This window comes from Alligator mississippiensis, chromosome 8 (genome assembly GCF_030867095.1).
Source record: "Alligator mississippiensis isolate rAllMis1 chromosome 8, rAllMis1, whole genome shotgun sequence".
NCBI lineage: Eukaryota > Metazoa > Chordata > Crocodylia > Alligatoridae > Alligator > Alligator mississippiensis.
In genome coordinates, this window is record NC_081831.1 from 865621 (window position 1) to 890267 (window position 24647).

The 24647-nt window shown below is 63.6% G+C and overlaps 1 protein-coding gene across 6 annotated transcripts in view; it reads right to left on the minus strand.

The window, feature by feature from the left end:
• Positions 1-24647, minus strand: part of RBFOX3 (RNA binding fox-1 homolog 3) — a 200936-nt gene that overhangs the window by 95345 nt on the left and 80944 nt on the right. For all 6 annotated transcript variants that reach the window (XM_059731946.1, XM_059731948.1, XM_059731947.1 and 3 more), the window contains exon 2: positions 12855-12952. The gene's annotated coding sequence lies outside the window, so the exon portion shown is untranslated. The remainder of the gene's footprint in view (positions 1-12854; positions 12953-24647) is intronic.

Sequence of the window (24647 nt, forward strand, 5' to 3'; positions counted from 1 at the left end):
AGCTGGGAGGCCGGATGCCAATTCGCACAGCCCGGCACAGGCAGCCGCCAGGCAAAGCGCTTTTCTCTTTGGACAAAGGCAGAGGTGCCCTTCTGTGCGACACCGGGTCCTGACACGCGCGGGGGCACCTCGGAGCCACCTGCCCCGGCCCCGGCCCTGCCACCAGCGCAGCACCTGCACGGCGAGAGCGCTGCTGCCGCTCCCGAGAGCCCTCAGGCTTAGTTTAGCTGGCTGGTGGGAGGGCGGCAAGAGACAGCGCGGAGCTTGCTTTAAAAATAGATCAAACCCTCTGCCACGGAGCCATTTTATTAGAGCAGCAGAAGCTGCCTGGCTGGTGGCACCTGTGCGCGCACGCGGGGAAGTTTTCCTCCCCGCATTAGCAAAGCGAGAGAGGGGAAGAGCTAACGAGGCCAGCACGTCTGCCGTTTCCAGGAGACTTCCTCCCCCTCGGCTCTGCGCGTGCACAGCCCCGGGTCACGATGACAGCCGGGTCCGTAGGTCGCCGGCAGGTAGGAGCCCCGAACGTGCCGGGGCTGGGGGCCGATTTCCCGGCACACCTGTGCAAAGACACCGTTCACACCACGCACCGCCCTGGAGCCGGGGCCAGCACGCGAGTCTGGGGCCAAGGAGCCAAGGCAGGGGTAGCGTGCACGCTGTCAGTCAGTCCAAGGGACGCCGCGGGCTGCAGCAAACCCCACCACATCTCGCCCTGTCCCGAGGCCCAAAGTGCTCAGACTCGCCCCTGCTCCGGGAGCCCTGCGGGGCAGCCTGGGGAGCGGTGTCCAGAGGAAGGAGCTGAGCCGTGTGCTGGATGTGTCCAGCCAGCCTGGACGCCCCTGGATTGCACCGCGCCAGTGCTGAGTGTACCAGTGCATTTCTGTCACATCTGAATCAAGATCAACTCGTGCCCTCTGCCTGAAACCCGGGCTCTCCCATCCCGTGAGCCACTGCCCTTGACCCCTGCCATGCAGCTGGACGTCTCCAGCCAGGCGCAAGGCTATTGGCATGATGCCCCAAGCCCTCTTCCGGACCCCAGCCAGGCTCGATGACGAGGCCAGAGAGCCAGAGGGCGGGCGAGCAGCCCAGACACCACGTGCGCTGCACTGAGCACCGATGCAGCGGGAAAAGCGCCTTGGGAGAGGTATGGAAACCATTCGGCCCCGAATCGATTCATCCCTGCATTTACTTCAGCCCCTGCAGCCTCTCCTCCTCCTCTCCCAGCAGGCTGCCTGGCCTCAATTTGCAAAGCCGGACTTCAGCTAGGCCAGAGTTGCCAGAGCAATCGGTGCCAGGGGTCACCTTTCTGCAGGCCCGGCTCCTCTCGCTCGGCTCCCGCTGCCATGAATACCGGAGCGCGGATCGATTGGGGAGAGCTCTGCCTAAATTGGAGGCTCATCTCTGTCGAGATGGGGCGGGGGGCGCGCGGCGCTGTCTGACTGTTGAGTAGAAAAAGCAATTGATTGGTGTCCAGAGCCGGGGTGGGCTGCGTGGGGAAGGAGCGCGGAGAGGGAATTAGCAGGAGCGCCGGGAACGGGGCCTGAATCCCTGAGCAGGACGCGCTGCCAGGAAATTGCTGCTGCTCGCCTCCCCCTCACTCCCGCCTCGCTGCCTCCGCGGGGGTGGCGGCATCGGCAGGGCTGCCGGGAGGAGTGGGCCGTGTCCCCGCGTGGTGCACCTCGCCGGCAGGAGCTGCCGAAGGCCTGGGCGGCGGGGGTGCCCCTTTCCCCCTGCCCAGGCACCCCCAGCAACCTCGGCCGGGAGCTGCACGTCTGTCTGCACGGGGCCCAAGGCTCTCGCAAGCATCCACGTGGCTTCTCCAGGGTCCTCGGACAAGCCTGCTCTGCTGACAAGGGCCTGGGGTCTCGTGGGGTTCGGCACATGGAAGGGGCTTTGGATTTGCAGCGAGACGCTCCTAGGGGCTGCTAGGGTCGAGGAGCTGTCCAGACACATTGCACAAACTCTCGGGCTCCAGCTCCCACGCCCAGCCGGGTGCCGGCACGTCAGTCCCTGCCAAACCCACCCCAAATCACCAAAAACGGAGGGCCGCTGAGTTCAGTCCTGACAGTGCATCATGAGCCTGGAGCGAGCACCTCTCTGCTAGAAGTGCAGCGAGGGCCCTGGGTTCAAACTGCAAGAGGCCAGGGTAGGGGCTCACCCGCTCGGTGTCTGCCTTGCACGCGGGGATGCTGCCAGGAGCAAATCCTGCTTTTCGCACCGGAGGCTGGGGCTGTTCAAGCAAGTCCCGCCTGCAGGCAGGGGCTCGGGGAAGCAGCTGAGCAGCCCCGAGGTGCATTGGCAGAGCTACACCCCGGGGCAGGACTGGCATGGAAAGAAGATGTGGTCGCACACCACCAACGTCTGGTGGAGATGGAGACGGGTTAAACTGTCTGGGCTTGCCTGCCCCTGGACACAATCCAAGGCTGGGATGGAGGAGCCTGGGCAGGCCGAGGCAGCTGTCGGCGTCTGCTTTCTGCTGGGGTATCACCTTCCTGCAATGGGCCGATGCATTGGAAAGCACGGCGGGGGAGAAAGGCGCAGAAACATGCCTTGGTTCCCCATTAGACAACTGGGGGCTCAGGAGAGGAGGGGAGCACTGCAGGTACCTCGCCTGTCGTCACTTGATAGCGTGCACATGCCTGCGCCGTGCCGCAGCCAAGAGGCACTGCTGGGGAAGAAGCCGCGTGCTGGGAAATCCAGCCCGCGGCGCCTGGGGACAGCTCGCTCACTCCGTCTCATGCATAAGAAGGTCTCCCTCACGGAAGTCGGATCTGCATCGGAAAACTTCCACCCCCTGGCCCACGGTGCCAAGGAGACAAGATTATTTCCTCTCCTCTGAAGCAGCTTATGAAGCCGCTGGCAGGCTTCCAGAGAGGCTTTTCAGAGAAATGTTAATGATGCCCAGAGAAGAGCTAATCGTGTGTCATGGAGGCAACTTCATGCCAGTCTCAAAGCCCTGCAAGTTCAGAGTCCCAAGGCAGCGCGGCTCTTAGGAAAGCATCTGTCTCTAGTGCCCAGGGCCAGGAGCGGCGTGCCCCTCTTCCTCCTGGCAGCGGCGGCTGCAGCCGTCAGGGACAGCCAGCAGAGACCACGGGCACGCTTTGCTCCTAAGTCCCTTGGGGCTGTGCAGACTGCAGCCAAGACAATGCGGCTCCTGCTAGGCAACTCCCCTGACCGCAGCAGCCCCCATTCCCTGGGATTTCATCTCCGTTGCTGCAGGAAGCTATTGCCCTGCACAAACCCATGGGCTGGGGTCCAGGATGAGACCAAACTACCTGGTCCATGTCCAGCGGTGGGTTTACTGGAGAGTGCAAGTCCCTGCAATGGGCAATCGTGCAATAAGACAACCGCCCACGCCTCCATCCCTCACCCTGGTGGTTAACGACTTCCTTTGGCCTGACGCGGGGTGGTTAATCACCTTTGTATTTCAGTCAAGCCAACAGATGTCCTGATCACCCATACAACTAGTTCTGCCTTTGAAAAATCCCATTAAGTCCTTCGCCTCTGGAGCATGCTGCGGGAGCCAGTTCTGCAGGCTAATTACGCACTGGAGCAGGGCGAGGATAAGCGGAGCAATGCGGGGAGCAAGTTGGGTGACCTCCACGCCTGGTGGTAACACGCGCCGAGCCAGGATCTGGATGCCTACACGCCGCGCAGGAGGGTCGGGCCATGCCGTGCAGGGAGGATAAACGACAGACAACAGCCAGCTAGTGAATGGAGGCTGCCCACCCTGGCAAGGGACCGGCCAAGGGCAGGCTGGGGAGAACCGACTGGGAAGTTCACACGTCGATGCCAGGAGCCCGGGCAGCAAGCAGGAGGAACGGGAAGGCCTGGCACAGGACATGGCCCTGAGCACGGCATGAACAGCACAACCGCGGTGGAGCAGAGGCACGGCTCGGAGAACAGACGCAAGGGAAAGTGCTGCGTGGTGCCCAGCAAGAGATGAAGGACCTGGAGGAAATGGCCTGGCGAGGAGGGCAGTGGGGTAGCACTAGGAGTAGCACTAGCTGGAGTCACAGTGGTACTATTACAGGACACGAGACGAGCTTCTTGTATTCGGGGAGCACGACCGGCACCGCAGGGTCCAGTTATGCGGGACGTGAAAGCTGACAGACCCCCCAGCTAAGCCACCGAGCCCGGGAGAGGCAAGGCTATTTTAGTCTTCAGTTTGGTAGGTAGCAAGGACATCGCACAAGACCTGGCTGCAAAAAGCAACCTTGGGAATGAATGGCGGCAGGCTGATTTGGTTTAACGTCAATGAAAAGCTGGGCAAAGCCAGATCGGTAGCAGGCCTGCGACTCCGGGCAGGGCTCGAGGAACTGAGTACATTCGTTAGCGAAGGCAGCCGGAGCTCAAGGTCTCGAATGGTAGGAGGCTGGGAACTGCTGCCAATCAAAGATGCAAAAAGCCGTTTGGAGCCGACATCCCGCGCAAAGGGAAGCCTGTGCTGGGCCGGGCTCCAGATCCACCCGGGGGAAAACCACCTGGGAAAGGGGATCAGGAGTCGGCCAGCAAGGGCTGGGAGACGGGGCTGATCAGCAAAGCACCCTGTGCCTCAGGAGTCGCAGCGCGGGGACAACGTGAGAACCGCCAAAGGTCACGCGGCGTTAGACTTTGTTTTAATATCCTTTGCAAATAGTAAAAGGCTCTTTATCCACACAAACAGAAAGATAAGGGGAAAGAAGTGGAGCTGCTCTACAGCAAGGACGAGCTAGAGATGAAAGATAAGAGAGGCATGGCCCCAAAACTAAATGAATGCATCGCTTTGGCTCTCAATAACGACGATGCTGAACATCAGGGAGGGGGAGGAAGGATGGCTAATGGGAATCAAGTTATGGAAATGGAAATTACCACAGCTGAGCTGGGAGCACAACTCCAAAGGAGCTCAAGGCGTGCGAGCCGGGAGAAGCAGAAAATCTCCTTCCCAGAACGAGCCGGCACGCGAAAAACGGGGCCCGGGGGAGGACGCCGGTACATCTACCGAGCCAGGAGGTGATGCCATGGAAGGGAAAAACTGCAAGTGCAAAGGAGGCAGCCCATTAACCAGACCTCAATAATTCGCAAGGCCTTGAAACAAGGATGGAGGGCGAAGGAAAACAGCAGCAAGGCTGGAGGGCGGTGGAAAATAGCATGAAGACATTAAAACCAGGCTGGAGAACGAAGGAAAATGAGACCCAGCGCAAGGCGAGCTTGCCAAAGGTGTGCCGCCCCGACACCTCGGTGCCCCATGATGCGAACGAGGGAAACGCGGGGCATGGCACAGCATTGGGCATGGGCGGGAGTACTCCCGCGGCAAGGGCCTGCTCCGCGCAGCCTGGCAGAGCGAGGCCGAGAGGAGACGGCTCTCTAGAAGTGTGTCGGGAGGGAGAAAAGCTGTTGATGCTAAAGGCGGGTGCTGGCACGGGAACAACTGGGTACAAACTGGCCATGAATTCATGAGACGGCTTCTAGCCACAGGGTTGTGAGGCTCTCAACAGCCTGCTGGCAGGAGCAGGAGGAAGCAAGGAGCCCGGGTAGCTGCGAGATGGCTCTGGATCGGTGCGGCACGGCAGAGCACCAGGCACGCCAGCTCCAGAGGGTCCTTCCAGCCGCCCGGCCCCAACACGCAGCACTCCAGGGCTGGTCTATCAGGAGAGGCGCAAGGCAGCCGCCCCGTGCAAGCCCCCGGGAGAAGACGGGGGGAAGGGGTGGGGGGCGTCGTGTCCCCCCGTGCGTGCGAAGGCGATGCACCCTTCTCGCTCCCAGCCCCGCGGCCTGACCCCACAAGCTGGCGCTCAGACTGCTCTTTGCTAGCCCGGCGCAGGAAACGGAGCCGCTAGTCAGACAGAAAGCCGCCATCCCATAATAAACAGCGCGGGCTATTTATAAACCTGAAAACATCTTTATTATTATTCTTCTCCCCCAGAAAAATCTTGCACAATGCTGTTAAATACGCCCCACCAAGGACTCGCAGGTCTGCCGCGCTGGTATCGCTTCCTCAGGCAGTGCCCAGTGGAACAGATGGCAGTGTGGGCGTCAGGTACCGGCCTCCTGGCAATCTGAACATCTGTTACCGTTAGAAAATGCTAATTGCCATCAATCAGGACGGCACCTACCCACATTTACATGCAAGCACAAAAAATTACGTCTAAATTTCCCTGAGTGCAACACACGCTGCATGTTAAGTAACTGGAGCTGCTCGGGCACCGCGAGCCGGCCCGGGGCGAGCGCTGCGATCCCCCCAGCCAGCCCGGCGCGACGGAGGGGGCAGAAGTGCTGGGAAGTGGCAGCAGCCCCCCTGACCTCTTACTCTCACCTCATTTGCAAAAATAAGCTGCGGGCTTTACAATCGCTTCCCCGGGCCCTGGGCTAAATCCCGGAGCTGGAGCAGTGCCACCATGCCGCAGCTTCGCCTCTCCCCACAATGTCCTCAGGATGCTCGCGGGTCCCGCTGCCAGCTGAGGGCTGGGCAACGCTCCCCTGGCAGCCTGGCCACTCGAGCCTGGACCCTTCCCCGCTCCCTTTCGTGGGCAGTCGGGGTTTCCAGCACCGCGCACGTGCAACTTGTCCCCTAGCACGACGGCTCGCCTGCTGCATGTTGGAGCACAGGACCCGGGACGGGGGGTGGCCGCATCCTGCGCGCTGTCGAGCTGCACTCTGCTCACAACACCCCTGAATATTTTCATGTCCCTCGGTGCCAACCTCTTGCAAGCCCTGCTAGACGCCGTGCACCTGCTGCCCCTCTGCCCTCCTGCCCAGCAGCCTCTCTGGTGCCGGTGGGTCCGAGGGTCTCTCCAGCACCACCGCAGCCAGCACACTAAAAGCCTCAGGCATTGCAGTCACGGGCGTGTCTCCACCCTGGATAATGCTCCCTCTGCCTGAAGAAGGGTGTTTGTACCCAAAATCTTGCAAAGACGAATTTTTCCAACTGTTCTGAGTTAGTTTAATAAAAGATCCTAGATTTACCCAAAGAACCTTGTCTGCCCATGTCTGGATACAACCTGCCCCCCTGGATAACTGTGGCATTTATTTCATGGGAACAGGGTGCTCCAAGCAGGGCTGGACCCCCGCGGATGGCTACGGCCATCGGGCAGCTCTCCTTTGGAGCGGAGCAGAGCTCTGCAGAGGACGCTGGCGCTTGAGACAGGAGCGAGGCGCCAGAACAGACTTCCTGAGCCGCTGGAATCGCGGCCGCTGGGAAGTGCAGGCGAGACCAACCCGTGTCCAGGAGGGCAAAGGCAGGGGCAGACTCGACGGGACGGCTCTAGGCCATGCATTTGTGCAGGGTCACAAGCCCGAGGGGCGCGGGTAATTTAATGCACTGCGTCTTGGCAAAGCTCTCTGGTGGTATCTGAGCGTGCACACCCCCTGGGTCCCCACATACCCCCCAGTCACCCAAAATCACTTGTCAGCCCAGCGCCTGGTGACAGAAAGCCTGCCGTCCCTGAGGCCTATAGTGGTCTGGCAGAGAAAGAGGCAGGGAGAGGAGAGCATCCGCCCCGGCAGCTAGCACGCTGCAAGATCGCGGTAAGTGCGCCAGGTGGTAACGGGTTTGTGGGTGCAGCCAGCCCAGCCCGGGGGTCCCTGGGGGGCCGGGTTATACCCTGTGCTCGCAGCGCCCACCACCCGTGGCTGCCAGCTTTGTGCCTTTCCTCACAGCACCTGGACCCCCAGGCGATGCACCTGCAAGAGAAACGGGCCCAGCACCTGGGCTGCGAAGGGCCGGGGCGAGTCAGGAGCACACAGCAGGGCCGCGCGTGGGCCAGGGGCCAGGGGGAGGCGGCGGCCGTCGCCCACCACGTGCCAAGTGCTCACCCCAGCGGAGCCGGCTTCCCCGGCGCCCCGTGCAGGCAAGCCGGCAGCTGCAGGAAAGCCGTTCCCTGCTCTGCACGGCAGCTGGCCTGGTGCCAGCTCCCAAAGTCCTGCCCGCGCGGCTGGGCACCAAGCACTTCCCGTCTCCTTGCGGGGCAGGCTGCGGGGCTCTGGGACACACGCAGGACTCGGGTCTGCAGGGCCCAGCTGGGACGTCTGAACCCCAACACACCCCTGGAGACTGCAGGGATGCCACGACCGAGGCTCTCGCCTGGTCCAGGTGAGCTCTGGCCAGCCCCTATTCATTTCCTACCCCTGCTCCCATTGCAAACCTGCCTCCCCATTGCTCGGGGGCTCCCTGCCGTGCCACCCTGCAAAATCCACCCCACCAAGGAAGCCAGGCTGCCCGCCACGGCGGCCAGCGACACAAGAGGTGGCAGCTGCTTCTCCCAGGAAAGCTCTGGCTGGGGAAGCAGGGGCACTGCGCTCGGGAGCGCTCAGGGCATGTCGAAGGAAAACCCATGCACACGTGCACGGTCTGGCCGGCACTACAGAGCTGCGACCGGGGAGGGGGGGAGGCCATCGCGATATCTGCCGACATGTCCTCATCGCCATCATGTAACGGCTCCTTCCCCGGGTTCGCCTCGCTCCCCTCCTCGGCACTGGCATCCCGCGCATCTCCCGCAGGCAGGAGCAGGTTGCAACACCGCTGCTCGCTTCCTGCGGCTCCAACCATTACTCAGCAGCTGAGGGATTCGCTCCGTGCGACAAGGTCACTCAAAAACACCATCTGTCCATGCACCGCCCGCCTCACCCTGGAGAGCGCGGGAGAGAAATGAGTCCAATGCGCCGAAGGCCGCCCCCTCCTCCCCCAGCCCTCGGCTCCGTCCGCTGCTGGGCCGGAGGCAGCACACGGACCTTGCACGGCGACGGCCGGAGCACCCGCGTGGGAGAGCCGCTCCCCCCTGCGGTTCCCTGCGCGGCCCCGTGGACCCCGGCAATCGCGCTCCTGTGCCAGCCCGCATGCCATGGGGCGGGGGCAGATTTCCAGGAGCGATGGAGGGGGCAGGTCTTGCCCTAGACCCTCGAGCTCTACTCACCCGGCACCCAGCCCCACCACGTCCACAGACGGCCAGTGCAGGGGATAGAAAACCTCCCGAAAGACCTTCTCCTGCCCTGCAAGCTGAGCAGAGCCCCAGGAGCCGGGACAAGCTCGAGCTAGTCAAGCAGCTACAGGCCCCCCGTGCAAGGAGCAGACTCTTTGCTCACTGATGCCCCTCCTTGAGATCTTGCCAGGAGCCTCAAATGCTGCCAAGGCTAAAGTAGACCCACGTAGGCCAAATGCTAGAGCCAGCCCAGCCCCGTGCACTGGCAGGCTCCAGCATACTGCATGCGGCGCCCACCCTGCAAGACCCTGCCCGGGGGCAAAGGGCACTTCACAGACGCCAGCTCGGTCTCAGCAGGCCCACGCCGAGCCTTGCTGGAAACGGGGACCTGTCAATCTGACGGGGAAGTCAAAGGCAGGCAGACGTGACAGTAGCCACGTCATTACCTTACCTGGCAGCCACGTGCCCTGGCCACCCCGGCCTAATGGCCCACCTGGGTGCAGGTGACCGTCCCTTGTTCTGCGAGTCGCCTGCACCAAGACAGACGTGAAGCCAATCGCGGTCCCCTGGATTGCCTTTTGGCCATGCCAGGGACACAGCCCCCCGAGCAGGGTGCCCCTGACCCCAGCTGCACCCCACAGCCACGTGCTCCTGGCTTAAACAAGCTAGGTCGTTTCAGGCGTTGCTTTGATGCGAGTCCGTTGTGTACGGATGGAGCTCGGATGATGGCTGCAGCAGCAATGCAGCCTGCAAATAAGCCCTGGACTCGTGCTGCTTTGCAGAATTATTAAGGAGAGATTTTCCCAAGTCCCTAACCAGATTTAGGAGCCTGCATCCTGCTTGGAGCCAGTGAGACTGGAGGCTGCTGGGCAATGGTGGCCCTCGCGTCCAGAGTGGCGTGGCACGGCTCGGATGCCACGGTGGCGAGGCCCCGGAGCACCGCCTGCTCTTGGCTGCCCACCGTGGGGTCCAGCAACGCTGAAGTGCTTTCCAGCCCAGATCCCCCTGGCATGCAGGGAGGAAGGATGAGGAGCGAGTTCATCACTGGGGGGACAAGCCCCGCATCCGCCCCACTGGCAATGCCGGCTCGGGGACTCCTCGCTCGATGCCCGACACGGGCACCTGCTCCTCCGAACGCTCCCAGCTCGGGTGTCCCCCCGCTCCCCCACCACCGTCCTGCTGCGCTGGGAGATTGTCTCCATATGGGAGCAGCCAGCAGAGCTGCCAGCTCCCAGCTCCAGCGCTTAGCGCTGCATCTGGAAACTCTTCTCACCCTTAATTGTTCTTAATGCTTTAACACACAGAGTGACTAATAAGACACTAATTGGCCGGCTTTAGCAGGGAGCGACAGTGCAGGGAGCAGGGATGGCAGCGCCCTCGGGGCCCTCTCCCAGCCAGGGACCTGCCGCCGCGCTGCCAGGGTCATAAATCACCAACAGAAAAAAAAACATTTTTCGTCTGCCCCTTTGCAAAGAGGCACCTGGAAGGTCCCCCTCGGCCTCCTGCACCCGACGGAGGCTGCGGCTCCATCCAACATGCTCCATCCCTCCAGGAGAGCGGGGACCACAGAGCCGAGCCCCTTTGGGGAGACGCTTGCCCGCTAGGCCAGCCAGCTGGCACTGCAGCACCCAGCGAGGTTGCAGGACAGCCTGCGATGCCACGAGGGCACAAACAGCCAGCTTCGGGTGCTACCCGCCTCCGGCTGCTCCAGAGCAGGTTTGTGCGGTGCATTGTGTGCTCACCCACCTCGGGCCCCGCTGTCTGAGCGTGGCCCCCTTCTCCCCCTCCCAGAGCTGGCACGGGTGATGCCCCGTGGCTGCGTGACCAGCTTCTCCCCCCACGGCGACGGGTTGCAGCGTAACATCTCTCCCATGGAGCAGCGGCGAGGAGACAAGTGATGGATGGGGACAGGGACGGGGATGATTTATGGGCAGCAGCTTGCAGTGGCTGGGGAACAGGGGAAGGGAGACGCGTCGCAGTCGAGTGGCTTTCACGACGGGCCGTGACTCAGGAGGACTGCAGGCACCCGGGGCCGGGCAGGCCCACCCGAGGCCCCGGGGGCAGCGGGAAGGAGACCCCAGCTTTGCTGAGCGGTGCCAGAAGTCGAGTCCACCCCCAGCCACGAACCTGCCTTTCGAGTACAACCTGCCTGACTTCCCAGGAGGGATCGGGGGTGGGAGCGTCCCCCGATGCTCATTCCAGGATGATCCGCCTCGGCAGCCGCGCACGCCTTCTCCCCCCTCCATCCCCGGCGCCGGAGCCGCGCAGCCTTTCATGTCTGCGCAGATCCAGCACTCCCACTCGCTGGAACAAAACCGTGGCTGATCTTCAAGCCTGCCTTGAAGATGCGCTTTCTTCCCCAGGAGGGCTCAGCTGGATTGAAGGACGACAGGCAAAGTATTCCCAGCAGCAAAGTGACACCGCGCTCTCCCCTCCATCCCACGCCCCCAGCACCCATGCGACCCATCTCCATGCAAAGTGCCTGCACGCCTGGTTTGATGTCTGCTGCTTGCAATGCCAAGTGCTCTTGCTGGGCAGCAGTGGGACGGCCCTGAGCAAAGAGCCAGCCTGGGGGCTTCTAGCACCATGAGACCAATGTCGCATGGCCAGAGCCAGGGCTTGCATGGAGGCCAGGTCTGCCTGGGCTGGAGAGCGAGCACGAGGTCAGGGCAAAGCTGTGCAGACATGACCGAGGGTCCCAAAGAGGCTCAGCAGACGGTGGACACGATCCCTCGCTGCTGCTTGGCCCAGGTGAGGGCGAGGGCGAGGGGGGCCGCGGGGAGCAGGAGACGTAGCGGTGGCCTGTGCACACGGGGGAAGCTGCAGGCCAGCCCCAGGTCGACTGGGCCAAGAGGACTCAGGCCCTGCCCGTGCTTGGGATGAAGGGGACCTGCTCCATTTGGGCAACAGCGATGACACCAGCCAAACCCAGGCAGGTGCCCTCCCTCTGGCTCTCGGGCGCTGGCTCCTTGGCTTACCGCTCCAGTGCACGCACACGGGCTGCACGGCGGAGGAGGGAGCTGGCATGCACGGGGGGGCGGAGAAGCCCCATGGCGTCAGCACCTGAGCTTCTCGTCCCCTGCGCGTGGCGGCAGGTGAGTCCGCAGCCCAGGCTGGGGCAGGGTCCCCCACCTCCACGCCAGCCAGCTGCCTTTGCAAGGGCAGGTTGGTCCTGGCTGCGTGGACAAGCCGGCCTGGGGCAGCAAGCACCTGCCACCCCCTCTGCCTGCAGCTGCCACCGGCTCTGCTCCCCGAGGCGGTTAAAACCCGGCTGAAGGTCATCTCCTTACAACCCTGCCAACTGCTCACGGCTCTGGCGTCTGTTCCACATCCAGCTGCTTCCAGTCGATATAATGGGAGTGGGGGAAAAGCTGCCCATTCCCCCAAAAGGAGCCTTCCTGGGGCCTGCCCGGTTGTAACACGTGTGCCCTGGACAGCCCCAGCGATGGGCACACTTCTCTCCAGGGCACTGAAGGGGGGAGCAGCACCCAGATGCATGCACCCATGGGCAACAGGAGGAGGAAGGGAGGCTGGCCCGGGAAGACCAGACGCAGCCCCGGGTGGGCATGGAAAGGTCACGGGCAAAGGCACTGCACGTGATGGGGCAGGGCGAGTCCATGCACCAGGACACGGGCACTCCCCCAGCTGGACTTTGCCACGAGCGCGGTGCTGGCAGAGGCTTTGTGGTCTGAAAATGCTCCAGACGTGGGCTGGATCTGTAGCAGAAATGCCCACTAGATGTGTCCTCACATCCCGCTGTGCCCCAGGCCTCAGCAGCTGGCACCTGGGCCTAAAGACTCCCGCTGTCCCTAGCCACTTGCACACATGCGTGTGCACACACTTATCCACCGTGCGTGGCAAAGCTGGGTGGGGCGGTCTCGGGAGCGCAGCACGCATCACCCCATCCCGGGGGCAGGCAGAGCAGCCCCTCTCCCACCCCGCTGCGCGGGGGAGTCCTACCTGGGGATCCCAAAGGAGGCACTGCTCCTGCGTTCACCGGCTTCGCCAAGCCTCGGCGCTCGGCAGAGCTGTCAGTGGCTCAGCGGCAGCTTCTCACCCTGAAAGAGAGGGAGAAAGGACCCGTCAGAGCCCAGGTGCCGGACAGGGGAGCGGGCGAGCAGGTGGCAGGAGGGCTCGGCGCTGTGACACCCCCGTGCAAGGGCCGGTCTGCGCCTCACAGACACAGCGAGGTCGGCGACACCAGACGGAAACCCACGGGTCTCTCCCAGCTCCAGCAACGCGCAGCCCCCCGCTGCAAACGGGGCTGCCAGAGAGAGACGCTGCCCTGCAGCCCGGGACGCGGGGAGCCCGGTGCAGCCTCCCCCCAGCCCAGGCCAGGGGACCCCTGCAGCGGGCACTTCAGTCAAGGCCGTGCCCCATGGCGTTGCGGACTTGGCATTTCCCCTCCAGCTCAGGGAGGGAAAGCAGGGCCCTGCGACTCGGGTGGCATTCAGGAGATGCTCCGAGAGATCAGAAAAGACCACGCGCCTCTCAACGTACGCCCGCTCCCCCGTGGGTGGGCAGCCCGGGCCAACGTCCTGCCCGGCAGGTTCGGTTTGCTCCCTGCGCCCCAGGCTGAACGGCAGATAATTTACCCGCTTGTCCCCTGTTGTAATGGGACTTTTTCCCTTACTCCGCACTCGAAAGACCATCAATCACGGGGCTGAATGGGAGACATCCACCCAGCGACCTCAGCCGCGCGGCTCCCCTGCCCCTCCTGCCCGTGAATTATGGAGACTGCATCGCTCGGTGGGACAGGCGCCGCGCTCCGGCTCCGGGCGGCAAGCAGAGATTTATCCCCTCGGCGGAGCAGGGGGCAGAGGCCGGAAGATAAGTCACGGCAAAGCTGCAGGAGCTTCTCTCAAGGTCCTCCAAGGTTGGCTCATTAAAACGCGAGGAGAGGAGGGAAGAAATGCCCGCAGTGGCGCAGCTCACGAGTCGCCCGCCTGCTTCCGAACCACCCGAAAACGGCAGCGCGGCAGGGAGGGGGCCCGGTCCGGACAGCTCCCCGTGCCCGCATCTCGGCGGCACCCAGAAGGAGCCAGCTGGCATCATGGCAGGCTGGGCGAGAAGGCAGGTCCCCAGCACATGCATCAACGGTGCCTCTGGGACGGCAAACCTGACCGGCGGCATCCCCCACCTTGCCACTCCAGACCCGGCTGCACCCCATGCCACGTCCTCCCCTCCAGTCCCCTGGAAAAGGGCAGCAGCAGCCCCCAGGGCATTGCCTCGCGCAGCCTGTCCCGGGGCACCAGTGCCAGCACTGGGCCGGGGCTGGCAGGATGCTCTGGCCTGGACGCAGGCCCCTTCCGGAGGCTGGCGGGGGGCTGGAGGAGAGCATGTGGCCTGCCCGGCGCATTCGGATTCCCCGGTTCAGTAATTAAGCCTCTGACTGGGAGCCCGAGGGGCTCGGTAATTAAAGTAACCTCAGGACACGCAGCTTCCATATGGCCGGAGTGAAGTCACGGAGCCCACGCCAGCCCAGCCCCTCTCCCTGCCAGGCAGCTCGCCCTCCGCTTCGACCCTGCCTCTATCCTTCTGCATGCCCGGCGCCTCGCGCAGCCCTCTGCTTGGCTGAGGCACGTGCATGGGCACCGGCTCAGGGCCCTTTGCTGCTCAGCGCTTGCACCAGCTGCAGCCCAGCAAGCGCGCAGGGACGCGAGCAGCACCGAGGGGAGCGCTGTACCCCAGGCACGGCGCGGGGGAGTGTTACCAGTCCCACGAGCCCCGGGAGTGCGGGGGCAGCAGCATGCGTGCTGCAGAGTGCACGGGCTCACCAGAGCTCCCCTTCACGTCCACGCCGGTGGCGAGCAGCTCTCAATTAGCACGCACGGGGTGGAGCGCTCCTCACAGCCTCTCCTCCGGCCCCTCGGATCAAAGCCAGCCATGCATCACCACCCGTGTCCCGAGCCATCGCGCAGCCCGCGTGCCGCTCCCCCTCCTGTCCGGCCCCTCCATGCACCCCTCTGAGCGCTCATGAATGGCCCGGTGCAGCTCTCGGCGGGGATGTACGTTTTTCGGGGGTTTTCCTAGGCCCACAGCAAGCCATTGCTCGTCACCAAGAAGCCACCTTGCTCCCAGGTGCGAGCCCACAGGCTGCGCCGGGACGGGGAGGTTGGACGAACAGCAAACCTTCCTCGGGGGTGAAACACACGGCGACTATTTGCCGCAGCATCTACCCCAGGAAGCGGGGCACCGCGCCCGATGCCCAGCAGCCGGCAGTTCTCCCCAGCACGAGGGCGCGTGCCTAGCAGGGGACACGTCCCCAGCACGAGGTGCAGAAACCAGCCCCGGGGGCCATTCCCCTCCAGGAGCCCCAACGTAAGGAAGGGCTGCGATATGAGCCCAGGAAGGCAGAGGGGTTTTAGCAAAGCCAGGAAAGGGGCCACGAGAGAAGGGAGCTGTCGGCAGCATGTGCAGCCCCAGGCGCTGCGGGGAGGGAGGGGAACCGGGGAGCACCCCGGCGCGGTTCGGCCGTGCTGCCGAGACGCCGCGAGTCCCTGACAAAGGCAACGCTCCCAGGAAGCGTCCTGCTGCCCCCCCAGCCCAATTCCATCTGCTTTTCTCCGCTCGGTTGACGGGAGTTATCTTTGCCACGCAGGCTGCTCCCTCCGCTGCAGGCCTGGCAAGATAAGGGCTCACCAGGGGCAGTGGCAGCCGCCGAGGGGGCTCGCCAATTGGATTTTGCTGCAGCCGTGGCGCCGCTGAAAAGCGGCTTGGGGCTGGGCAGGCGCTGGGAGGGGGGCGGCTGAGGACAGACTGGGAAGGGACCGTTATCCGTGGCGCGGTTTGAGCGAAGCAGGGGAGGGAGCTCCCATGGAGGATGCACTGCAGCCTCGGATGTGGCCAGCCTGGAGCAGCAGCTCTTCCCCCTCTTCCCCCGATCTGTGCCAGGACACGGCCGATGGGACTGGGATAGCGGCATCCAGCACGAGCTGCCTTCCCGCGTCCTACTTCATGCCACTTGTGGAGGGGTCCACGGGTGCAAGCCCCGAAGCAGGCCACCCAGCACCAGGCCTCCGGCGGGCTGCCAGGCTGTGCCCTCCCACTCCTCCTTGCCCGGCACGGGGTCGTCCAGAGCTCCCAGGACAGGGCATTGCCTTTTGATCGTGGCATGCGCCAGGGACCTGACCCCACTCTCCTAGACCCCCGGCCGCAGGTAGAAGCACCAACACGGAGCCAGGTGCAGGAGTGATCGGGGCTCAAGCGCCCCAGGAGGAACGTCTGTCGCCTCCACGCTCCGCTGCCTTCCCCACCCAGGATGAGACGAAGGACCCCACGCGTGCTGCTGCTGACCTGCGGCTGCAGATGCGACCTGCAGGGACTCATCCCTGGGGGGTCGGGGGGCAGGAGGTAGCAGAGCCCTTGCAGAGGGTGCCCGAGGCACCCGGTGCAAGAGCGGAGGCAGCAGAGGCAGGCACCCCAAAGGCACTCGACCCACCGCTGCGAGCAAGAGGATGCCGCAGACTTCCCCGCGCAGCCCGGGGCTCCAGGCATGCCCTGGGGCAGGCATCATCGCCGCGCGGGGAAGGCGCAGGACCAGCAGACACAGGAAACTCCTCGCCTGCACAGCCCTCGTGGATGGCTTGGGCCAAAGCCGCGTGCCATGGGCCGGCACCGCGATGCCAGCCCGCACAGCCGAGCCGCAGGCAGGGAGAGGCAGTGGCGGCACGGCTCTGCGGAGGGGAGACGGGAACACCGGGCCGATGGTGGCGGTGTGTTTTCCTGCACAAGTGCATTAAGCATTCTGCACCGCGCCTTCACTGTAAATCACTTCCTATTCAGGCTCACTGCTGAGGGTCTCTGAAGGTCGATTTTCCATGGTTATGACAACAAAAAACTAAAATTGGGTCAAACCTGCAAGGTATTATCTTCCTCCAAGCTGCTAAATGCACAATAGTAATGAGGTTGGTTAAGCAATTCACCCACGGACTGCATTATTTGCTCTGAAGACGTATTAACCAGTTAAACGAGCGTGAGAAGGCAGCTCTGCTGATTTCTCTCACCAGCCGCATGGCAGATCTGAGGTGCTGGGTCTCGCTATTCCAGCTAACAACCGAGACCGGCAGACACGCTGACAAAGGAGAACGCCGCGCTCCGACAGCTCCGGGCCACACTCCTTCCTCGCTGGACCCGCAGGGACGGAAAGGGAACTTTAAAAGCGCCCCGCAGCTGAAGGTGATGGGAAAAATAATCGTGTGTCCTCCCTCCCCTTGCTTTCTTCTTCTGAAACTCGGCCCCCAGCCCAGGCTCCTTGGAAGATGGAGTTAATCCACCAGGCTCCCCAGGTCAGACCAAGCAGGGAAAAGCCCCCGCATGCGCTGCCCCCCCAACTCCCCAAATTTCTCTCCGATCCATATGCTTGCCACCCAGTCCCTTAAACTCCCAGCCCACCCCGTAGGACCCACCGCCTCTCCTGCAGACCTGCCCTGCTCTGCGTCTTGCTCAGCGCTGGTGTCTGAGAAAGCCTCCGGGCTGGCATTTGGCACCTCACGAATCCCAGGAAGCGAGCTAAGCCCCAGCCACAGTGGCCGTGTCTATACGAGATGCTTTATTGAGCAGTAAACTAACCTACTGTGCAGCAAAGCGTCACTGTTTGCACATGCAGGAGCTTACTGCACAGTAAAGTAGTCTCCTGCACACTAAAGCCACAGAGCATTCATTGCATGTGTAGACGCACCCAGTTACCTGCAAACATTGCTGCACCTGGAGCGCGTGGGGAGAGGGTGGGCGTGCAGTGGAGGGTCCTTGGGCAGGGGTGATCTCTGCTGCACCTGGGACCCGTGAGCACCAGCAGCACACTGTGCACAGCCGCACTAATAGCACAGGGCAGGGGGACGCATGTTGTCTTGTTAAATGTCCCCTGCACAGCCCCATCCTCAGCCTGCCACGGTCCCCGCTGGTGGCTCCCGAGTCTCGAGGCTGCTGCACGTGAGAGCCGGACCCAGCCGCAGGGCCCGGCCACGGCTTGTGCTCGCTCCGCGATACCAGCAGAGCGGTGGGGGTTGGCTGCGGGCAGCTGGCTGCCGGCACCCTGGTGCTTCCCCGTCCCGCGGGGCAATGGAGGGGTTGTACATGAACGGGCACTAATGGCTGGGCTTCGGGCCCCTGGTGACACCGACTTGCACGGTTCAGGGCAAGAGGCAGCACCAGGTGCAGCCAGAAACCCCCAGGATGAAGTCCACTGGCCAGTGGAGAAGGGTTGAGGCAGCAAAGCCCCCACAGCCCCGGGCACCCTCTGCCCACGTAGCAGGGCCCCGGCTCGGCTGGCATCGGCCGCTGCAGCGAGCGGGGACAGGGCGGTCCTGCAACAACGCCGCGCCGTGCGCGGTCCCTGCATTCGTTCTGGAGTCAGGTGGCCTGGCCTCCCGGAGAGACATCGCTCCCCAGCCTGTGCGGCCCCTCCGCCGGCGCACCTGTCCTTCAAGGTGACACCGCGGACAGGCAGGGAGGCATTCATTAGATCCCGCCCGCGCCTCTTCTCCTTATTAGATCTTCAGCCCTTTCCTCTTAGCATCTGCCACTCACCAGTCCTGTTCTGGAGAAGGAAGTGACAGCTCCCCTTTGATCAGCCCTCCAGAAACCCCCGCGGTGTCAGGCGCCAGGAAACGAGGGGAATGCATAATTCAGGCTCAGGCTGGACTCTTGACCCCGGCCGCCCCCGGGGACCGTCACCGAGCTCAGCACTGGCACGGACGCGCCTCGCTGCCTGCCGGCCCCAGCCCGGCTGCAGAGTCACGGCCGGCCCGGCCGGGAGCGCTTATCGATTGGGCTTTGACCTTCTCTGCAGGTGCGGACAGAGCAGAGGCGAGCCAGGGGAGATTCGCTCTCGGTGCAAACACGGACGAGTCTCCGTGCCCTGTCAGCTGGCGCACGACGCCCTCGACTACTCCGCGGACCTGTGTGCAGCGGGGCAGGACCCGGGGCCGAGACTCCCAGGCTCCCGCCACACCTCCCACGCTGGCACGGCCCCTCGGGCGATGGACCCGGGCTGCCCTCCTCAGCCCGTGGCTCTGTGCAGCTGCCCCCATAGCCCCCGTCCACCTCGCCCCTCCCAGCCCATCTCCTCCAGATGTCCACATGGCCCAGCTGGGGCACGTGGAGATGGGTAGAGACCAGAGGGACAGGCCAGGCTCACGAGCTGGAAAAGGACCAGAGGGACCGGGAAGCAAAGCAGAAGCAAGGGCCAGCCCTGGGCATGGAGGATCTCGGTCACTGCCATCACCCCCAATGATGTGCTGGGGCTGGGGGCGCCGAGACCGAGGGGCTTGAACCCGGGGCCAGGCAGCAGGAGAGGGCAAGAGCTCGGGTGGGGTGGCCGGGCACAGCGCCCGTCCTGCGGACAGCCGGCTCCAGCCCCTTCTCCTCCTCCTCCTCCGGGCTCCTGCGCTCTCCGTCCCCTCGTTGTTATTCCTCTCAGCTCAGCCTTCCTCCCCGCTCTCCTTCAGCTGCTCACAGCAATAATCCAGGGCAGTAACTCCCCGGCAGGTTTCGCAGCGCGGCTCCCTGCCAGCGCTGACCAGGGTTTTAATGACTCCGGAGCTGGTCGGGGACCAGCCCCACCTCCGCCTGCCTCGGAGAGCGCCGGCCCCCTCCACGCCACCTGCAACCTGCTCCCGCTAACCAGCCCGGGGTGCGCTGCAGGGCTCCTGGCAATGCCCCATCCCTCCCCTGCTTCTTTCCCGGCTCCGAGGGAAAGGGCAGGTGCTGGAGAAGCCGAGGCCAGGACCAGCCTGGTCCTTGCACCCTGGCTGCCCACTGGTCAGCAAGCCCTGCACATTGGACCTCGAACCACACAGGCCACAGACGGACAAGAGCCCGGCTTGCAGCAGGCGGGCAGCGGCCTCAGGTCCAGGGGGCAAGGGAAGGGGCATCAGTCACTGGCAGGGCATGGAGGGGGGCAGTTCCCAGGACAGCCCAAAGCCGGGTCATTGCAGGCAAGAGAACCAGGGGCCTCCCCGGGGGAGGAGGAGTTGCCCCAAGGAGGGTTTAGAAAGCCGGTGCTTTTGCACACTCGGCTGTCGCGGGAGGGCCCTGCCCAAAGCTGCGCCTGTGGGCCAGAGCAGCCCAGGCCGGGAAGGGAGCCAAAGCCAAAGCCATCGCCGGCCAGAGCTCAGCATCCTGCCCCCATGCTCCCGCAGGGTCCGGGCCACCTTGCTCGGACACAGGCTGGCCAGAGGCCACGAGCGATGGGCGGGGGCAACAGAAAGCCACGGCTCCGGGAGCAAGCGTGGCATGGACCGAGCCGGGTTGGGGTGCTGTTTGCAAGCCAGGGCCAGCCATGGGGAGCTCAGAGGAAGTCCCAGGGCAGGACGAGGGGCAGCTTTGCAGCTGGGGGAAGCAGCCAAGCAGCCGCAAGCATTGCTCCCTGCCCAGCCCCACCCCGCCGGCAACCTGCCCCCCGCCCCCCGCACCAACCTGGCCAAAGAGCACGAATCCAGCACCCGGGGCCGCCCTTGCCCATGGCTGCTTGCCGCCCGGCCGCAGGCCCAGCACCGTGTGCATTAATTAACATTCCCCATGCAAAGTTGGGATTGTAATTACTGCGAGTGATTAACAGGCCAAAGGTAGCCCATCTCCCAGGGAGCAGATTAACAGAGCCGCTCTCCAGCGCCCGCGCTCACCTCGGCACCGCCAGCGCATCTTAAACAGGGGCCCGATGCCCTCGCAGCCCGTGATGAATGGGCAGGCCGAGCGGCCGGGACGTGCTGCCCGCCCCTGCTGCCCCGTGTGGCTGGGGCTGGGGCGCGAGGTCAGGGAACAGGACTCAGTGCAGGGAGGGTTGGAGGTGGCGTGTCTGGTCCCTGCAGAGCACGTCACCCACCCACCCCACCTGCCCTGGTGCCACATCTCCCTGCAGCCACGGGAGCAAGCAGGGGACCCCAGGGGCTCAGCAAGGAGGGCAGAGATGGGGGCAGGTGCCAGGAGAATCTCAGCAAGGCTCCTGTCCCTCCAACAGCCACCTGTCGGGGACAAGCCCGAGGAGATGCATTGCCTCCTGGAGCAGAGAGCCCCTCATCGTGAGCATCGCATCCACGGGGCATTGCAGTGGCAGCTCCAGGGCAGGGGACCAAGCTGCCCGGGCGGCTCTGGGGTCAGCGGGCTCCAGAAGAGCAGCTGGGCAGCAGCAGATCGGCTGGAGCGCGATATCGCTCCGCTCCGCAGTGCTGCAGCGGCCCTGCCCCTTGCAAGAGGCACAGGTCCGGGACCCTGTCAGACATCCATCTGGCACCTCAGCACCAGCCGGGACCGGCAGGACATCCTGCCTTGACCCTGCTGGATGCAGCCACTTCCAGGACAGCGACACTGCTTGGTACCATCAGCGCAGCGGCACTGAACGGCTCCAACCAACAGATGGGTGAGAGCAACACGGCCATCTCCACTGGCAGCTTCCTCCCTGCTCCAGTTAAACAGCTTCTCACTGAGGTTAAGGGGCCAATTAAGCCTCTCCTCTGCATGCAGAGATTGCATCCTCGGGCCTCCAGAGCCTGCCCAGGCACACCGAGCAGGTCCAGGCCAAAGCCCGGTCCTCCGGGTACAATGCAGCAGGCGGCACGTGCCCATGCCCCAGCCTCCGAAGCCACCTTGCAGCCATAGAGCAGCAAGAGCAGGCGCCACGTCCCCGCCAGCCCCTTCCCACGAAACCAGGCACGCAGCGGCTACCAGGGCATGGCCACGAAATAAAGCAGGCACGAACATCTCGGTGCCCCTACCCATGCTCGGCGCTGGCACCAATGCCACGCTCCCTCCCTCTCCCCCTGCCCGAAGGCAGCGTGCCCAGGCTGGACGGGACCGGGTATCGATCGGTGAGTGCAGAGCGGGAGCTGCCAGCAGGAGGAAGCCCGAGGAGGCTCCCATAATTACCGGGAGATAAGGCGATCAGCGGTAATTAAACACCATCCCCGGACAGACCGCTTGGCTGCAGAGACTTTCCTCCCGTCGCTTCCCCCAGACTGCAAAATAAATTATCCTGCAAAGTTAGCAGAGGCTGAGCTATGGAAACAATTAAACAAAAATTAAATCTCATTCATTTATACTCTGAGCACAAAGTGGATAATGTGAGGGTTTTTTCCCCCCCTTCTCTCCTCTCTTTGCCTTGGTGTTACCGAGGACTATTATGGGAAATTAATCACGGGGAAAAGCAATGAACGTGATCTATCGCTCTTTAAAAGTGCACTGTAGTGATTATATAAAAATCTATTAGAGAGGCCAGGAAATTTAAGAGTGACACCATTTACAAAGAGGAGAAAGACAGGGCCGGGGGCAAAGGAGATCGATTTCTGAACAGACGGATCCTGGAGCAGGGACCCGGGGAGCACCGCGGGTTAATGAACAAGCCACGGGGTGCGGACGCTGAGCAACAGGAGGGCAGGAGACCGTGCCCTGGCCCTGGTGAAGTACGTGCCCACGAGGAGACTTGCAAGCAGCAAGGAGGCACAGGGCAGCAGGCTGGCAGGCCTTGGGGACGGCAGCGTGGTGCGACGGAGGGGCACTGAACAGCGGTGGGCGGCTGCGCCCGCCGGCCCAATTCTGCTGCTCGCCAGCCCCTTGCTAACGAACCACGTCAGTCTCAGCCAGGCAGCAGGCAACCCAGGAGACTCCCTGGCCTGAAAGCGGCAGGCTGGGCAATGCCCGAGCTACACGGTGCTTGACCCACCCCAAACCAGCCCCGCCGTGGGAGCAGGACAGGCAGCCGAGACTGAGCCCGAGCCCCAGCACCCGGCCTGGGGGGTCCGATGCACCCACACGGCCTCAGCGGAGGCTCCAGGCTTTGCAGGGGGCCACCCTGCCGCCATGCGGTGCTGCCTGCGGCATTCAGAGGTGGATGCCGGCGGCCAGGGCTCAGCATCCCAGCACGGCAATGGCTCCGGACTGCCCGGGCCTGGCAAGCGCGGGCTGGGAGCAGTGTGTGGGCAGGCTCCCCCCATGCCCAGCACCACCCTCCGAGGCCACACTTCCAAACAGCCCATTGCTGCATTAATGCCGGCAAAGGCCGTCGCGTGCGATTAAGGGCGGCGTCTCCTCCCCGACGGGCTAATGCAAGTGAGCAGCAGCCTCCCTCCAGCGCAGCCTTTCAGGGCTCAGCCGAGGTAAAACCCCCTGGGTTTGCCGCCGGCTGTTGGGACCGATGCGAGAGAGGCTGTCCTCGCTCCCTGGCAGCGGTAAAGCCTGCAGCACCCAAGGGCACCTCGATAGGAGGTGTCCCTGGCCTGGGGTTTTTAATCTCCTGCTTATTCCCACCAGCCCAAGCAGCTGATGAACCGGCTCCCGCCAAGAGCACGCCCGAGGAGAGCTGGGCTCCAGCAAGGAAGCTCGGTCTGGTGCAATAACAGGCTCACCCAACCCCACCCCTGGCCACGGGCATGTTCCTCACCAGGCACCAGCACAACCCAGGGAGCCAGGTCTGAGCTGACAGCTGAATTTCCAGGTTCAGCCCCAGCCCGATGACTATCCCACCTTGGGCATATAACATCTTCCTGGAGGCACGCAGGCCTCAGAGCCGCCCAGGGCAGGTGGGATGTTTCTGCCAAATTTCAAGCTAGTTGCAAAAGGGGTGTCCAATATGTGACCCCTTGAACACAGGCATCCGCTAGCGTCTGGGGGAAGAAGGGGGCTGCCCCTGGGAGGAGGGAAAGCACTGAGCTTGCTGGACTTTGTCGGCCAAGCTCTAGCCCGGGGGCCTGAGAGCGAGGGGCACTCACTGCAACTTGCCCGAGATGCAGTGAGGCAGGGGGGGAGGCGAAATCCAGCTGTTGGCAGGCATCTGGGAAGCTCTGAGCAGCATGGGACCTCAGCATGCATGCACTGTTTGGGGTCGTTTTGAGTCTTTTGTTATAGTCTGGTTTTCTAATAAAATGTTTAAAAAAAAAATGCATGCACACACACATGCAAAGAGCTTGGAAAGCCTCGAAGTGGGCTGTGCTCCCTAATGCCCCTTCCCCACGTATCCCAGGGCTGCTAGCGTGGCAGCCAGAGCTCCCAGCAATGTCCCCTGTGGGCACAGGAGTGGATTCTAGCTGGTCTGGAGGCATGGAGGGGAGACCTCCAGCATCACTTGTGTTTCCAGGTGCTCCTCTCACCTGCAGCACCCAGCCCACGCGTGCATGGAGCGGGAGCTGGCCAGGGGTCCAGGCATTTGCCCTGCCAGCGAGGGCTGCCCTGCTCACGTCACCCCCGGGTCTGGGAGCACAGGTGCCGGGATGGCAGGCGCCAGCAACTGCTTGGTGCTGGGAAGCAGGAGGCTGAGCTGCAGCCCTCCTGGCTCTCCACCTGCCCATCCCTGAGCTGAGCCCTTTGATGTGTAAATGCCCGTGGTGCTATTTCCCTTTCATGTCAGGCAGGTTGGCTGCGTCTCAGTGAAGTGATTCAGCTCCCCTGTCACTTTGGGGCGGCTGTGACAGCATCAGGGCCGGGACCAGGGAACCACGCGGCTCTGGAGGATGAGTCAGACGGAGTCACGGGCGCTGCCAGCAGCCGCTAGCGGGGAAGCGGGGCCGTGAACCCTCTCCTGCTGCCGGGAGTGGTGGATTCCCCTGGCTGGGACGAGTCCAGGGACGGGCATCACTGACTGCAGCTGCACAACCTCACCCGCTGCCACGGGGCAGGCCAGCGCAGGGGGACCCGATGCACCCGCTCTTTCCGATCGCACCGGTGCATCGGCTCCTTGCCTGGTGCATTGGAAAGAGTGGGTGCATCGGCTCCTTGCCTGCTGTCCTGCTCGAGGGCAGCGAGAGGCATGTCCTCGGCCTTATG